Source organism: Ailuropoda melanoleuca, chromosome X (assembly GCF_002007445.2).
Source record: "Ailuropoda melanoleuca isolate Jingjing chromosome X, ASM200744v2, whole genome shotgun sequence".
Lineage (NCBI taxonomy): Eukaryota > Metazoa > Chordata > Mammalia > Carnivora > Ursidae > Ailuropoda > Ailuropoda melanoleuca.
In genome coordinates, this window is record NC_048238.1 from 107,308,101 (window position 1) to 107,324,430 (window position 16,330).

At 43.4% G+C, this 16,330-nt stretch overlaps 1 protein-coding gene across 7 annotated transcripts in view; it reads left to right on the forward strand.

Moving 5' to 3' along the window:
• The window catches only part of AFF2 (AF4/FMR2 family member 2), a 444,617-nt gene that overhangs the window by 24,425 nt on the left and 403,862 nt on the right, over positions 1 to 16,330 (forward strand). Inside the window, exon 1 of one of the 7 annotated variants that reach the window (XM_034648988.1) lies at positions 4 to 22. The exons of the other annotated variants lie outside the window; for them this stretch is intronic. The gene's annotated coding sequence lies outside the window, so the exon portion shown is untranslated. Of the gene's footprint in view, positions 1 to 3; positions 23 to 16,330 lie in introns of those variants that run through there. 7 annotated transcript variants of the gene reach the window in all.

Consider the following 16,330-nt stretch of genomic DNA (forward strand, 5'->3'; position numbering starts at 1 on the left):
ACACACCGCTCAGTGTAATCACGTAAGCAGGGATGAGGAGGACGGTCGAGGGGAGAGAATTCTTTTTTGTGTTTTGACTTGTAAAGGCACCCACCCCACTCTTATATTTTCAAAGTGACAGCATGATTCTCAAAGCATGGGGCACCACAGAAGAAATCCTTCTTTCTTGCCACTTAAACTTACTGTTAGCGTTTCAGTACTGATGTACAACTTACTTTAAAACCTGTGGTGTGTGTGTGTGTGTGTGTGTGTGTGCGCGCGCGCACGCGCACGTGCATGCGTGCGCCTGCCTGTGGTCTTGGGTGGTGGTGATTTGAGAAGCATGTGCCTCCCTCCTGCAGACTATAACCTGGCCTTTTAATGTGAGGGGTGAGGGTAAAAATAAATATATGCCTCTAGAGAGAGGAGGTGGTAATATATTTTTGCCTTTCCATTTTTAATTTGCCCATTCTAAATACCATTCCAGAAGGGTTTGAATGACTTTATACTTTCCAGAAATATTCTATTTTTGTAGGCTAATGGTTCAGTTTACTTCTCATTTCTTCATTGCCTTTCAGATAAGTACTTCCCCAGGAATGTAGTATTAAAATTTGCCTTTCCAAATGTACCATATGGAATTCCCAAAGGAAATTTTTTCCAAGTGTCAGTCTCACTCATGAATTTGGCTGTAGAGTTGACTTCTTTTCCTAGCACAACCCCCCCTCCCCAATTTAAAACATTTTCATAAATGAAGATACAGAGGGACTGAAAAAGGATCCCTGGACACTTGATTTCCATAAACATTTATTCATGTAGAATTTTCCAGAATATTCCTGTCATAAAGGGAATGTAGAGGCAAAGTCTGAACTGACAAAGTTACAAGAATCTGAGATGCCCGGCGTAGAGCACTTTTCCATTATCAGGGCTGTTTCCCTACATAGACTCAGAGACATTTTCTATCTGAACTGCTGATGGCTTCTAGAGAGCGGGCGGAAAGCAGCGTGTGTGTCCTGGGAGGCTGGGCTGTCTTCCCCTGGACTCGGGGGCTGCGGCTGCCACATCACCATTTGGAGCTACGGCTTATAAAGTACTCGGTTTACTTGTCGACAACTGGTGCAGGCACCCCTCCCTAAAAGTTTTAAGAAATCAGGTCAGTTGAATTTTCTAGTATTTTTGGAATGCAAATTACCCCTACAAAAAGCTTCAGCTACAGTTGTAATTGTAGCTTGTTAAAAGTGAAAAACAGAGTTGTCAGAATTCTATTAGGAAGAAATAGTTTGGGTAATATTTTTCTGCTATATTGACCTTGCTAACTCTGTAAAAAACTATTGAGTACAGCATTTCATTTGTGTGTGTGTGTGTGAGAGAGAGAGAGAGACAGACAGACAGACAAACAGAAACAGAGAGACAGAGAGAGGTTAGTACTGGTTTCTTCTTCTTTCTATAACCAAACATAAGACATTGAAAGAGCTTTGACATAACATTTAAAATCTAAACTACAGCCAATGTCAATATTATATAGCTAATGTTGACTTTAATCAAAAAGGTCTGGCTAATGTTAAAGCTTATAAAGAACAAACAAAATTGTGACACATCACTAAACTACCACTATTCAAGTCTATGGGCGATAATCTCAGCTCAGTGAATGAGCTGACTTTCGGAGATAATGGTGCTATTAGTCAGATTTGGTCATTTTACCTTATCTATATTATAGATAAACAGCTCATACTTAAATAGTCAGAATAGAAGACTTCATAAATATACATTAGGTTTTGGCTCTAGATTTCAACACTACCTAGCTGTGGATATAGCTACAAAGAAATGGATATTAAATGTAGTAAGTTATCACTTAAGTATTTTGTAGTGTCATTGAAAGGGATCACACCTGAGCCATAATTGAACAGATTTTAAATCTTAGTCTTAGAAAAACAACTGAATTGTGCAATTCACAGAGAAAGACAGGAAGAACGTTCTGAAGCATTAGGTCAGTTTGGAGATGAATGAAGGCAGCAACAAGAGGTGTGTGTGTGTGTGTGTGTGTGTGTGTGTGTGTACACGTATGCACGTGCTTACATGTATAATTCATGTCACGGTGGCGCTACAATGACTCAGAGCCTCCACAGGGCTGGAGACCTTGATGGCCAAGTTCAGGACTTCAGGGACTCTGCAGTCGCCTGGGCACAGCTCACAGAGACAGACCCTTCAATGTGGTGACATCTGCAGGTGTTTCTGAGAGCAATTACAGTAGTCGTTTCGACCCCATGCAGTATCTTCCGTGAGCAAGAAAACTTTGGCAGAAATGGATCAGGAAATATGGGCAAACACCTCGGTATTCTACTCGAAGAGCTTTCTCTTCTCCCGTATCGATTGCTTTAATTATTTAGTCAGTTGGTTCTTATTTTATTCCACTGTCCCTTGTTTTGGAGGTTATTATTTCTTTTTTTTTAAGATTTTATTTATTTGACAGAGAGAGAGAGAGAATACAAGCAGGGGGAGGGGCAGAGGGGAAGCAGACTCCCCGCCCCCCCGCTCCCCCGAGCAGGGAGCCCGACTTGGGGCTCCATCCCAAGACCCTGGTATCATGACCCGAGCCGAATGCAGATGCTAAATGACTGAGCCCCCCAGGTGCCCCGGAGATGATTATTTCTGTATAAGTAGCCCCCATGGCTGCTGGTGTGAATAAACTGCATCTCCCCATTGGTAAAGAGTACTAATAAGATTTTTGAAAATGCCTTTGAAAAACTACATTACTGTCATTGATATTTATCTCCAACATTCCAGATAACTCTCAATTCATACACAGTGGCAAGAACTAATACACAGAGACCCTCTGTACCCTTATCCAGTTTTCCACTTGGTAATAGCTTACAGAACTATAGTACAACATTACTGTCTCAATATTTTGAAGCACATTGTCCCAGACTTCACCAGTGGGAGACCCTTCAGGTTGACCCCTGTGTTCTTTTGACCTTTGAACACGTCCTTAGCTTCTGGTACAATGAGATACCCTGGCTCATCTTGTGCTCCCTGGCTTCGGTCCTGAGGAGCTTTGATTCCTTTTACTGGAAAATGGTATTCAGAGAACAAGACGTGGGGGCTAGGTGTGCTTTTTTTTTTTTTTAAGATTTTATTTATTTGACAGAGAGTGTGAGAATGAGCAGGGGGAAAGGGGCAGAGGCAGAGGGAAAAGCAGACTCCCTGCTGATCAGGGAGCCCTACACGGGGCTCGATCCCAGGACCCTGGGATCATGACCTGAGCTGAAGGCAGGTGTTTCACCGACTGAGCCACCCAGGCACCCCTAGGTGCGCTTTTTACTACCAGAATGCTGTTATTTCTACGCCGCGTGATATTCATATGTGCTTATTCGCAGGTACACACATACACACACATCTGTGTCCGTCCATCCATATATGTTAACATACTACAAGGTCGTACTCACCACCTATTCCAGTGAAAGACCACCTCATTCCTGTCTTCCCCGTTTGCTAACTGGTAACTCCCTTCTCTAAAATTTAGAAACCTAGCTCCCATGATCCATAATACACCTTCTTATTTGGCTCAATCCTGCCATGCTAACCCACACCACTAGGAAAAACTGATTCAGGCAAGAATCTCTGAAAGATTCTGAAAATAGTGGATGGAAGTTTGAGGAGGAATGAGATATTTACACAGTTTCTTGGTATCTGTCCACAAAATACTGCAAGGGGAATAGTACCTCGGCAGTGGGGAAACCACCTTAACCAAGCGATCAAAGGTGCCATCACTAATATTAGGACAAATGGACTTCCTATGCCTCCCGGTATGAGGTATTGAAGAGGATACAACATCACTTCTGTGTTATTCTTGATGAAAATGTGGAACTTGAATCTAATCCTGAGGAAACATCAGACAACAAACCCAAACCCAGGGGGTCATGAAAAGCAGAGGAATGGAAGAACTATTTCAGGTTAAAGAGACTAAAGGCACACGGCAGCAACATGTAAGGCATCAAGCTAGATTGGCTCCCAAGTCTATTTATATTTTTCTGTAAGTATAGTATTGAGACAATTGGCAAACTTGAAATAAAGTCGGTAGATTAGTTCTAACAGTAGAGTACCAACATTTAGGTCTTGATTACTTGATAATTGAACTGTGGTTATGTGAGAGAATGCATATTCTGGAAATATACACTAAAGGATTTAGACGTAGTGGAGAATCGTGTCTTGGTGAGGGATATATGTATGGGCTTTTGTTCGATATTTTTGCGACTTTTCTGGAAGCTTGAATTGTTTTCAAACTAAAAATGTTTTTTAAAAAGAGATACATGAAGGTCTACTCGGGTTCGTCCATCATTTTCTGGAATAGTTATAGGGTCCCTTCTGTGCCACCTCACACCATCTTGTCTAGCTGGGCTCAGACGAGCCTGCCTCTCTATATTCCATTGCTCCTGGAAGCTTCATTCTTCTCGTGACTGCAGAGAAACAATTGAGGGACAGTGTATATAGTGCCCCTTTGCTTACCTCTCCTCACAAGCTCTCCAGTGACCATTTGTGTCCAGCTAGCCCGAGAAAGTGATGATGCTACGAGCCATAGGCCGTGTCCTGTAATTTCAGATTTCAATTCCTTTGATATGCCCAGAGTAGTTTATAGCAAGTAACGATTTGTGCCAGGAGAAGAGCAACAACAATTGTAATTCATTTTGCTTTTTAAATTCACCTCTGGAAAAGGAAGGACAAGAGGGACAGTAAAAAGTCGAGGGATTCGTTAATTTATTTATTTGGTATTTGCCCTCACAGGTAGACCTCGGTTTATGTATTCTGTCTACTTTGGGAAATCATTAGCACATTAGTGAAGTGTATAGTGTTTTTACATAGCGTGATGTGCTTCCCATTTAAAGGGGAATCGAGGGGTGCCTGGCTGGTTCATTCGGGCGGGGGGGGCATGCGGCTCTTGATCTCAGGGTTGTGAGTTCGAACCCCACGTTGGGTGTAGAGAGTACTTAAAAATAAAATCTTAAAAAAATAAAGGGGAATTGAGATAAATTCCTTTGTAAACTAAGTCATCCCTTCCTACTTTTGACAAAGGAAATATTTTCTGTGTTCGTCTGTCTTTTGCTGTGAGGTGCATGTATCTGTTAGAGAAATCCTTATGGCGTTCTTTGTGTCTAGTCTTTAGACCTCAGACAGAATCCTGATCACAAGGTCTTAAAATGCAGAGAGTGGAAATTGGTGCTGGGCATGATGTTATATGGGAATCAGCTGGGTCAGGAAAGGTTCTAGAACTGGAGAGGGAGGGCAGTGCCTTCCCAATACCATTTTGGATTCACTTCAGTTCATTGGGGTTTTTTTTCCTAAGTAGCTATAATAGTTTAAAATGATGAATATTGCTAAAAGAAACCATTGGTCCTCAAGTCACTTAAATCAGTGTATTCAAAAAGCCACATAGATGTTATTTTCATTGAACTTCAGTGTGTTTTGAGTGCAGTGGCTCTCTTTTTTTTTTTTTTAAGACTTTTCCGCGGTGGGAGGGGGTGGGCGGTGGTAGATACCTAAGCACATCCATACAAATAGCAGTCACATGATTGAAGTGACACATCGCACGTGCTGATAAATTCTTTTGAAGACTTTGCTTTAGCAACTTCTTTAGTTCTCTTTTTCTGCTCATGAAGTTGAAAATCACAACCTAAAATTGTATCGATACAAATTGCGTCCCAGCTTCCACATCGTGAAATCTCACGAAGCATCAAGATTTCCAGACAAAGCGCTGGGAAGAGGCAGACCGGTGCTCTGCTCCGAAGATGGTAATGGAGGTGGACGCCAGGGTCACGTCCAGGACATTTTGTCAGCGTCTTAGTAAGAGAATCTGAGCTGCCTGCGGCTGGTCTTTGTGGGTTAGGACAGTGATCCCACCATGATGCTCTTCACTGTCTCTCTGGAACTTTCCTGCAATCCTGTGCCCCCCTTCACTGAAGGGGGCATGGGGCAGTGTGTTGTCCTTGAATGAGTGCCCGAGTAGGAGGCAGGGGAAGCTTCTAGAGAAGGATCAGAGAGAATCTCTCAGGCACCTTTCTCGGGCACGCTCTCTGTTCCTCAGCAATGGGGCCTTTATCCGCACCCCCAAGGTACAGATGAACACAGCCACAGCAGCGGGCTGATCAGTAAATGACTCCACTGGCTGTGTTGACATTTCCATCCTCAACCTAATCACTCCTTTGTTTAACTGATGGCTGTTAGCATATCAAAGCCGAGCTTGAAAAGGGGCAACTTGGGTGCCTGTTGATTCTCCTGTCTCTGATGCTAGATGATAAAGAAAGGGGGGGTAATCAGAAGGGGGAATGATACATGAGAGACTATGGACTATGAGAAGCAAACTGAAGATTTCAGAGGGGAGGGGGTGGGGGAATGGGATAGACTGGTGATGGGTAGTAAGGAGGGCACGTATTGCATGGTGCACTGGGTGTTATACGCAACTAATGAAGCATCGAACTTTACATCGGAATCCGGGGATGTACTGTATGGTGACTAACATAATATAATAATAAAAAAAAAAAAGAGATGATTTCGAACCAGATCCTCAGCGAGGTCAGGGTCAATGAATTGAGCTTTGAACTTTCTAGCACCCTCACAGCCAGGTTTCCAAACCAAAGAATGAGGCATCTTGCAAAGCCACCCAGATTTTCCTCAGGATTGCCAGGTGGTCATCACGATTATTAAAACAGAATTGGAACATTTTTCTTTGCTTCGGCTGCTTCCTCATCATGTTGGCTGCCTGTCTCGCAGGGTGGTTGTGGCTGTTGGACAGGTTAATATGTCAACAAAGGGGCTGAGAAGCGGGCCTCGCACGTCCGAAATAGCCGGGCCTACCTCACAGGCTCTCAAAGTATCTAGAACAGGTCCTGAGTCCCACTGTTACAATTACTGTTCTCAGGTCATCTGGGGGCAGCTTCGATACTCGTTTCAGCTGAAGAGTTGATGCTCCGTAAATGGTATCTGTTACTATCCGGTGATCTTTGGCCCAGCACACACCGAGTGCTCAATAAATATTAGTATCATTCCTATCACAATTGTATAGTATTGCACTATGAAAAGGCCAGAAATCTCCCATCAGGTTGAGCCGAGAACATTGTCCAAGGTAGATGATTTGGCAGGTGTTGCCTTGGGGTGATTTGCAGATTGTTCACAACTCTTGCCCTCTGGTGTCCTCCTCTCCCCGTGAGAATTAACCGGATGCACTGAGATCTCCTTACTCCGGTTGTTAATTCCTGTAAACCAGCTCTTTCTAGCCCTGCTGGCCAATGTCTAGTACAGTTCAGCTGCACTTCCCCATGTCACCAGCAGGTGCTGACGACTAACACTTGATGCCTGTCAGCCTCAACATTTTTGAGATCGGAAGCTGGGAATTCAGGGAAACACATTCGTGCGTACTTAGGAAACGGGGACGTTGGAACTTGTGTACAGTGTGTACAGTTGTGTACTTGGCCCACAACAAGTAATGCCAGTAGGTGTGGTACCCTGGCTATTTTTGTCAGAGAATTTAAAGCTTAAAGCCTCCTGCTCTTGTTTGTTCAATCACTTAGCAAATATTTGAGTGCCTACTGTCTGCGAGGTGCTCGGTTGAGTACTCTGGGAATCGATGGCAAGAAAAAGTAGAAAGCAGACATCAGCTTCGCCCTGGTTTTTCTTTTTTTATAGGCACACACCCAGGAAAAATGGCTTTCCTGGTAGTTTGTTCAGGGAAATAGAACTGTCATTAAAACAGACTTTCTTTACTGCAGGTGTATCAGAAAGATTAAAGGAAAAATAAAATTAAAATATAGTTAAAGGGGCACCTGGGTGGCACGGTCGGTTAAGCGTCTGCCTGGTGTTCAGGTCATGATCCCAGGGTCCTGGGATTGAGCCCCAAATCCGGCTCCTTGCTCAGCAGGCATTCTGTTTCTCCTTCTGCCTGCCCCTCCCCCCACCGTGTGTGTGTGTGTGTGTGTGTGTGTGTGTGTGTGTGTAAGCGCTCTCTCTCTGTCAAATAAATAAATACAAAATCAAAAAAAAAAGAAAACTAAAATATAGTAAACATCTGAACAGAACATTCAAATGCATTTTTGAGATGATGAGGTGGAGGTGAGCCTTGATGCCACAGTGCCCCCCCGCCCCCCCGCCCCCCCTTTGGAAGTAGTCTTCACAAAACACGGACTTTATTAGGACTGAATATTCAACTTCACAAAGGAAGGCAATTTAACTTCATACTGATCTAAAGAAAATGAACTGTTATGTTCCAGAACTCTGAATATTTTCCTGCCGTACCTTCCATGTGGCAATGATATACAAGTCACATTTTTCCAACCTGTCCTTTACCTTGCATTTATTTTTTTTAAGATTTATTTATTTATTTGAGAGAGAGAGGGAGAGAGAGGCAGAGGCAGAGGGAGACAGAGAATCTGAAGCAGATTCCCTGCTGAGTGCAGAGCCTGATGCTGGGCTCGATCCCAGGACCCTGAGCTGAAGGCAGATGCGTAACCAGCTGAGCCACCCAGATGCCCCTACCTTGCACTTTAAATAGAAAATCTGTTACTCGTCAGCGTCTTCAGGAGTGCTGCCGTGCATTCCATGGGCAAGAGGAATGTAAATGTGTATTAATTTGTGCATCACCACTTCCTATAGGTAAAACGTGACATGGGGGAGGAGCGTGGGACCTCTAGGAGACTCAGTCTTTCCATTTGAGTGATGGGGCTGTTGTGAGGGTCCTAGGAGGCAGTGTAGGGGAAAGCGCTTGTAAACTATTAAGCGCTATACAAATATGGGGGCTGGTTAAGGGGTTAGCGCTTTTTCCCTGTTAGTTTTAAATTTGGAATTGTTATACCCTATGACATGTGTCTGTCCACATAATAAGCTGGAAATATTTGTATTTTTTTTTTACCAGGGGATCAGATATTTGGTTGTTTCAAAAGGCACACAACTCAGCTGATTTTATTCAACTTTTATTTTTATTTATTTTTATAACGGCTGTGTACCTTTGTGGGACAAGTAAGTATTTACAAGAGATCATGAATTGCCCTTTAAAAAAACAAAATATTGGACTAGCATCTGCCTGTCTTATTTGTTCAAGTGTTGTTAACACTCTTCAGGGGTGGTTTTTAATCAGTTCATCATCATCACCAAAAAGTACATCATTGAAATCTAGATTTAGTAACACAGCTAAGGCAGATCATACAAATTGACATTTGTACGTTTTCCTGATTCTCATTTTGTGCAAAGCTAACTGAAGGTGCCAGTGACTCACAAAACATATTGTTTAAACATGTTCAGATTGCTAACAGACCATACTGTTATGCCTTTTAGATTCCAATAAACCATATGAAAATGCTAATTATTGAGTCTACATTAATTTGTATAAATTATGCAAATTGAGTAGCAATTAAGCACTACTGTGGTTGAGGTAGATTCCATGCTATTTTTTAACTTAATGTTGGACTGACATAGACTCTGTTCAGTAAAATAAATTGTTTTATTGTTGAGTGTTTACAAAGCAATCGCTGATGGTAATTGGTTGTAGATGACACTATTGTGCATTGCAGTAAGATTTATTTAACCGTATGCACCACATGCAAAACACGCACACATAGGAAGAATGGTCAAGGAACGGCTTTACGGTGGTTCATTCAGAACAAAACAGAGCTTCCGTCCATTAACAGACATTCTTTGTGAAAGTTATTTTAGAAAGATGAAAACAAGATAAAGAGAGAATGCTTGGAGAGATGGAGTTAAGAATATCTGAAAGAAGTATGGGGCGCCTGGGTGGCACAGCAGTTAAGCGTCTGCCTTCAGCTCAGGGCGTGATCCCGGCGTTCCGGGATCGAGCCCCACGTCAGGCTCTTCCGCTATGAGCCTGCTTCTTCCTCTCCCACTCCCTCTGTTTGTGTTCCCTCTCTCGCTGGCTGTCTCTATCTCTGTCAAATAAATAAATAAAATCTTAAAAAAAAAAAGAATATCTGAAAGAAGTAGGCTGTAGCAGGAGGTCAAAGCGTCTCACTAAGTCTTTTGAGCGGAATACTGGGGAGTAATTGTAATTTCAGACACCTCCTTGGTATATGGATGAAAGGCTCGGCCCTGACTCGGTCAAGGCCGCCGTGCATGCTTTGCACTGGTGCACAGTGCTTTCTCCCAAATCCCTGACACGCGCACCAACACCCTAAGCAGATAGCGTGCCTGGGTGCGCGTGCATATGTCGCAGTTGGTGGAACACCATCTTCATACTCAACCAAACATGAGTTACATTCTTAACTGTCAGCATCCTGGGAGCAGCTTAGCCACTTCGCAGTGGTGTCTCACGCAAGGGCTAACTCTGCAAGAGCTCATGTCAACCCGTTTCTCTGGAAGACAGGAATCCGCAGTCTTCTATTCCCACTGAACGGAACTCCAGGCCAACCATCTTTCTGTCTTTGGGATTCAGATTGGGTTTTCCCGATGCAAAGGTTAAACGCATTGGTATGATAATTGCGAGAGGAAGATAAATCCTGCCTTTCCTCCAAAATTATTGTGGGAAGGAGTGTGTAAATTACGATTTGCAAGTGCAGTAATGGCTTTAATGTTGAAACATGGCATTGTGGTGATGAACAGATCGTGTCAGCCTTTGGTAATTTATTTCATTTTAGTTTCTCTAATCGGTGATAGATTTGGGGAATCTAGATTCATAGCAAGTGATCTTCCTGAGAGTTTGACCAAAAGAACGAGAAGTTGTTATGGAATGTCTGCAGAGGTCAGATTTATGCCATGATTCTAATAAGAACTTCACTGAGACAAATCTGGAAATTGATTAGTTTTACTGGCTCCATAAATGTGTTTTTCATAACCTCCAAACCAATTTTCTTCGGTTTTCCCTGGCTTAAACTATATCAGAATTCTGAAAGATTTGTCGAGTAAATCATTAACTTCAGTTTTTGGTACATAATATTTTAATAATGTATGATAAATCTTCTGCAGGACATTTTCATTTTAAACTTGGTGGCTTGAAATACAGCTCACTAAGTCCTTTGGTTTTCCTTTACAAACCATACTTAATTATAATCCCTGTTACTTTTGCCAGATTTTCCGTTTCCCTGGCTAAATCCATCGGGGAAGCAAGGTTTTAGAGCAAGGTCTGTACTGTGAAAATGTCATTCACACTAGCTCACTAAATCATTTAGAGCCCAAGGATTTGAATAGAATTCTACTTCCAGCAAAAGAAGTGAAGCTGTACATTACCATGGGAGTCAAAACTTTGTTGCAGCTCTCAGGTAGGATGACTGGGGGCAGTGGTGGGCCAGCACCGAGCCAGCAGTCCAAAGACCTCTGTTCGGGACCAGCTTCGTGGCTTTAGGCGTATTCAGATTCTGTGCCTGAGTGTCCTCATCTGTGGCTCCCATGAAGATCAAAAAATGCATGTATGGGAAAGCTCTTCGAAAATCTGGAAGGATGTATAAATGGTGGGGACTATCACTTGTCAATAGAGCAAGGTATTGAAAAGTCGGCATTACATGTTGATTGAAGCTGGTACCATGATACCAGACAGGCCTCAGTTTCCATATCTGTGAAATGCTGAAAATAACAGATTATCCACCTCATGAGATTGTTATAAGGGTTAAACAGATCCATGTCTGGCACATAAAAAGCACTTAATAAAGGTTAGCTATTACTATCGGGATCCAGGGTATTACTGTTGACAAAATAGAAGCATTGCTCATTTGGTCGGTACTAGATGTCTGATAAAGTTTTATTCCTTTTTGTGTTCATTGTCTACGTATAGAAGTTTTGATGCTTAGAACTTTATTGAATTCTCCAGGCTACCCCAGATTTGCCAACAATGGTGCCACTTTGTTTCTAAATCTTGGATCCAATCTTGTGACCTGCTTATTCAGTAGAATTGGATGGCCCCACAAATGGCATCCTGAGATGATCATAAATTATAAAGAAGTGTAGTTTTGTGGTCAGAGGGACATGGGTTCAGATGCTGACCTTTTCACTTACTAGCTGGGTGACCTTGGAAAAGTTAATAAAATTCTTGGTGCTTCAGTTTTCTCATTTACTGGGAGATACTCCCAGTACCTGAGTCATAGGGTACCTGATTATGACGTTATCCATGCAAGGACTCGGCCGATACTACTAATCTTCACTGCTACCACCATCATTGTGGTTATTTTTCCAAAGGTATTGTTTTGATTTTTAAGAATTAAATCCAAATTCCTGAGACTGGCATTGGGTGATTGAATTATGGTTTATACACACTGTTACATTAATTTCAGGTGTATAACATAGTGATTCAAGAACCCTATACATAAAGGGAATTAGGATTTAATTTACCATACAACGCGATTGCCATACCACTGACTCTATTCCTCACGCTGTACCTTTCATCTCCGTGACACCCAAGACTGGCATTTAAAAACTCTCTGTAGTATGGTCTACCTCCATTCTTTTCTTTCTTCACATGTTGAAATTTTAAAGTATAAGTATGTCCCAAATTTTGCATGGGATATATTTATACTGAATAATAAGTCATTATTTACGTGAAATTCAAATGTAACCTGGCATCCTGTATTGTCACTTACCAAATCTGGCTGGCTTACTCCTGTGTGTGCTTCTCCCTTTCCCACTTCCTTCCCTTCCTCCAAAGGGGGAAGGCCTCCAGGAAGGCAGAGCCTCCCCACCTCCTAAGTCTCTACTTAAGAGCCGCTCAGACCCCTGAGCATGCGATTTTGGCGAGAAATATTTTTATTCTTTTCCTTCATTTCTTTTGGTTAACATGTCTTTATTCTTGCTCTGCAAGTGGGTGGTGTGTAGATAGGAGGGGCCCCCCACTTTCCTCGTGGTTCCTCGCTGCAGCAGCCAACCCCATTCACTGCACTGCCCTGCCCTGCCACCCCCTACCTCTCCCTGTGGTCCTCCATCCTGGCCAGTGGCCTCCACTTCTCTGGCGTTATATAAGCTCTCCTGTGTGACGCTGATGGATGGCCAGGGTGGTGAATAATTGCTAAGCCCCTGCAGCAAGCTCCTTTCTACCTGGACTGCCCCCCTTAGTCTCATGCCCACATTCTTCCCTTTAAAAGTTCTACTATCCGTGAAGACCCGAAGTCCTGCCCCTGTAGTCCTCTTCCCCAGATACTCCTCCACACCTGCCTTCCATCGGGGGGCAGCCTTCTCATGCCTGGCTACTTCCCCGCGATATCGGAAGCCTGGGGGGCCGGGGTGCCAACTGGGAGTCACTGTCCCTTCCCCTAGTGCCTCATGCAGTGCCATTGGCATCACTGGGGTGCCATCGCTGGCTGCCCAGCGGAACTGACCATGTATGTAGAGGCCCTGACCTACCACGAGGCTACTAGAGACAGAAACTTGGCATAACTACTCTCAATCTATTTTCCTGAAAAATTAATGCAGATATTCAGTGATCATTTTATCCCAAACTAAAAGAAGTTCTAACTACCCGTATTGAAACTTTTTTTTTTTAAGATTTGTTTATTAGTTTGAGAAGGGGGAGAGAGAGAATCTCAAGCAGACTCCCTGCTGAGCACGGAGCCCGATGCATTGTGGGGCTTGATCCCATGACCCTGAGATCCTGACCTGAGCCAACATCAAGTCAGATGCTTAATGGACTACGCCACCCACACCCCCCCCGTATTGACACTTTGTAAAGAGAGTAATAAATACCTTAATAGGAAACATGAATAGTAGGTTTTGGTTTCTAGTTTTACCTTGCTACCTCAAGACCCGTAGAAGTTGTTTCAAAACCAGAAGAGGAGACATTGAACTGGCCTAATTGTATACTTTGCAGTTATGAACTTTGGGAATTGTCGTCTCTGTGTGTGACTCCTAGACACCCATTAAGATATCTGTGCTTTTGTTTAAAACCGATTAAGCCAATAGGAAAATAGAAGATCTTGACCCATCTCAGTAAGCAGTGAAATCTGAATCTATAGGTTGCAATTGAAACTATTTTTTTTCCCAAAGCCTTAGAGGGCTGTTACTCAGTCTGGTGTAAACAATTTATTGTTAAAGTCCTAGAGTATTTGCATTTTAATTAAAGAAAATTTTAATTAAATTGGAAACTTTGTTCAGAAAAGGCAAGTTTGGGCAGCCAGTACGGTTGTACATTCAGGGATGGCATACACTTGGGGAAGTCTGTGTTTGGTGCCATTTAAATAGTAAAATGGCGTATGTGTCTGTCTTGCTAACTTATTTGCAAACGTCTCCCAGCCACCTTTGGGGAGCCTCTGCGGGAGCAGCTGAGGGAGGCTGGCCTCTGAAGGGCTACAGACTGCCTGGGTGTTGGGATGTTGTAGACAGAGACAGAGACAACAAATCGGATTTTCTTTGGCAGGGGATGGGGGGAGGTTAGATAGTCAAAAGCAATACATAAGCTGTCTTAATAGAAATATTTTAATATATTTATGTCCACTGTGACCATGGGAAAGAGATTTGACAGTACTGAAACTAAGTGTTTTTACTAAATTACCTCTTAATATAGCACCCCATCAACAGTTGCTCAGCCTGGACACACAGCGCCATTAATGGACCACAGCAGCTTAAAAAATATTTTGGTAAGATCTGTGAGCAAATTTACTGCAAAGTACAAAACCGGTGAATTAAACATTAGGAGGAAGTTCCTCATTCTGTCGAAATACAAAGTAGACATCTTGATCTGTGATGATTCTTAGCGCAGCTATGAGTAAATCAGGTTTGGGTTTTGAATCCATCTCCCAACTTTCAGATTGACAATAGTGATGTATTGATTTCACCTTAATCCAAGACTATTCTGAAAGACGAGGTGCCTGAGTTTCTCTAAAAATAAGCATGGAACAGACAAGGCTTCTTAATATCCTGTAAGCAAGTTCAGTAGAAATAGCAACAGATGTCAAAGAAGAGGTTTGGCGAGCTTGGGTCAAGGTCTGGGGCATTCAGTGCTTGGGTGAGAGGTCCGTATCAGCAGGGACAAACACCGACGGAACTCCTCCCGTGTGCTGGGCAACAAGAAATCAGAGAGGTTTTCCGAGGCCATTGACATGGTCCGGGCAGTAGGTTTTTGTTTATTTCCAGGAGCTTTCACTGAGGTTTGTTCACTGCTTATGCCCCGGTGGTGTGCCTTGCTTCTCCTCCCCACTGCCGAGCTCACAGCTGCAGGTAGAGCTTTGCCCCTTTGGGGAGGTGAGGATCATGAGCGTGTCCCTCTGTCCTGAGATAAAACTCTGAGAGCAGAGGGGAAAAAGGTAGCGGCTCAGGGAGAAGCGGAAATGGCCGTAGCGGTCTCATCAAGATTAAACGGTTCTCCCATCTGATGGTAGGAAAGGAGGCATTTTCGGCGGAGCAGGCTCCCATAGCTGTGTCCTTGTGGCGCCACACAAGGCGTACAGGGGTGGAGGTGCTTTGTAATGAAGCAAGTTAAGAAATAGACCCAGACATGGGCATCTTTCTCCTCTCCACAAAGGGGGCCTCCAGTGTGGTTAGAACAACCCCCACTCCCCACTATCAAAGTCTTATACAGAAACGCTGACGGATATTTGACTAAATCCGAGAAAGTCTACCTTTTCTACTATAGTAGCTGTTTATCAAGGAATTAATTCCAGCAGCTGTCACGGGGGCTTGTATGGAATGCTTACCACGCGTAAGGCGCCGTACCTAATACAGTCACCGCGTGGCTAGAAACATGCAGCTTGCTGGGCTCAGCCTCAGAGACTCAAATCAACGGGTCCAGCGTGGGACCTTAGAAGCTGCCTTTTTAACAAGCTTCTAGCTGATGCCCACGCTGCTGGTCCTGGGACCACACTTGGAACAGCCAAGTTGAAAGACACCTTTACTAGATCCGTGCTTCTCTCCATCCGAGTCTACCTATTTGAGCAAAGCCTATCGATGTACTCACCGGAACGTTTTATCCTTCCAAGAACAGCATTTACAAAGAAAATAAGGCTTGAGTCCCCAAATAGCTACCATTTATGAATTCTTGCCACGTGCAGCGAGTTGAGCTAAGTGCTGTGCATGCCTTCTCTCATGTAGTCCCGACAAGAACTCACTGAGTGACGACAATCCCCATTTTACAGATGAAACAACTGAGCCTCAGATGGCTCGAGTCCCACCAGCAAAGTCAGTGGCAGCCTCCAGACAGGAAGCCAGCTGTGGCTGACTTTGAAGTCCTAGACTTCTCCTTCCTGCTACTGTTTCCTTTCATAGCTACTCAGAATGAAGACTTTCATTCCATGCTTAAAGTACCTGTCCTTTGACGTGTTCTCTGCTAAGCAGAATCTTTATGGCTCCACACAGATAAGCAGACAGGCTCCGCTAACTGGAAATTTCTGTAATCCCCCAATAAGCTTGTGATGGATTACAGAGTTGTAGTTTTTCTTAAACTCTGGGT